The sequence below is a fragment of the Galeopterus variegatus genome, unplaced genomic scaffold (assembly GCF_000696425.1).
Source record: "Galeopterus variegatus unplaced genomic scaffold, G_variegatus-3.0.2 Scaffold3803, whole genome shotgun sequence".
NCBI lineage: Eukaryota > Metazoa > Chordata > Mammalia > Dermoptera > Cynocephalidae > Galeopterus > Galeopterus variegatus.
The window spans coordinates 89817-91298 of record NW_007729914.1 but is presented as its reverse complement, the minus strand read 5'-3'; the positions used below and the strand labels follow the sequence as shown (position 1 = coordinate 91298).

The 1482-nt window shown below is 36.5% G+C and overlaps 1 pseudogene; it reads left to right on the top strand.

The window, feature by feature from the left end:
* The first annotated feature begins 819 nt into the window (after positions 1 to 819).
* The window catches only part of LOC103601595, a 1365-nt pseudogene continuing 702 nt past the window's right edge, over positions 820 to 1482 (top strand).

Genomic DNA, 1482 nt, shown 5'->3' with positions numbered 1-1482 from the left:
AAATATATAATAAGTTAGTTACATATACAATACATTATGAAACAACAGTCAAAATGAATGAATTATGTGCAATGATATGTATAAATCTTAGCAATATATTAGTGAAAAAAGTCCTAAATTATGACATATAACACGAAATACTTTTCAACAAAGTTATTTTTAATCATTACACATTGTAAACATTTTTTGTGTCCCATGACCAATTTCTCCCTAACCTCTCCTCTCCATCCTCCATTCCTTCCTCTGGTGTCCTCAGTTCCTTTCTCTCCTTTTGAGAGTTCTAGGAATTTCAATAAAGTTTAAAACAACTAAAATGTATATACTTTTTATGGATACTTATAACTGAAGTAGTTATATAAGAAGAAAATGTATAAAACTGCTTTTCCTCAGGCTTATTATTAGAAAATCCACAAATACAATTCACCGCATTAAAAGATAAAAGAGAAAAATGATATGGTTATTTCAAATAAGTGGAGGGAAAGCATTTGGTAAAATTCAACCTAAATTCATGATAAACAAACTAACGAACAAACAAAAACTTCTTAGTAATTTAGGAATAGATGGGTATATCATTAATCTAATAAAAAAAAATCTTTGAAAACAAAAAAGCAGAGGGCCGAGCCCGTGGTGCACTCGGGAGGGTGTGGTGCTGGGAGCGCGGCAGCACTTCCGTCACGGGTTCGGATCCTATATAGGGATGACCGGTGCGTTCACAGCACTCACTGCCTGAGCGCGGTGCGGCCGGTCTCAAAAAAAAAAAAAAGAAAGAAAGAAAGAAAACAGAAAAGCAGAGACTATGGAGTCCAAATTCATCCACCACCACCCAATCCAGATGCAAAACATTCAGCCATGGATAAAAATGAACTGTCACCAAAGGCCAAACTGGCCTAACAGACTGAGCAATATCATGACATGGCAGTCTGTGTGAAGTCTGTAACTGAGCAAGGAGCTGAATTACCCAATGAGGAGAGGAGTTTTCTCCCAGTTGCTTACAAAAATGCTGCAGGAAGTTGTAGATCATTTTGGAGAATCAGCTCAAGAACGGAGCTATAGATGGAAGATGCTGAGAAAAAAACAGATGACTTGACTGCAGAGAGAAAATTGGGACTAAACTGAAAGTATATTTGCAGGGATGTACTATCTTTTTTGGGAAAGTTCTTGATCCCAATGCTTTAAAAGCAGAGAGCAAAATCTTTTATTTGAAAATGAAAGAAGACTACTGAGTTACTTGGCTGAGGTTGCTGCTGGTGTTTACAAGAAAGTGCTTATGGATTAGTAACAACAAGCTTATTAAAAAGCTTTTGAGATCTGCAAAAAGGAAATGCAACTGACTCATCCTATCAGATTGCGTCTGGCCATTAACTTTTCTATGTTCTATTATAAGATTCTGAGCTCCCCTGAGAAAGTCTCCTCTCTTGCAAAGACAACTTTTGACTAAGCTATTGCCGATGTTGGCACATTAAACAAAGGGTCATACAAAGA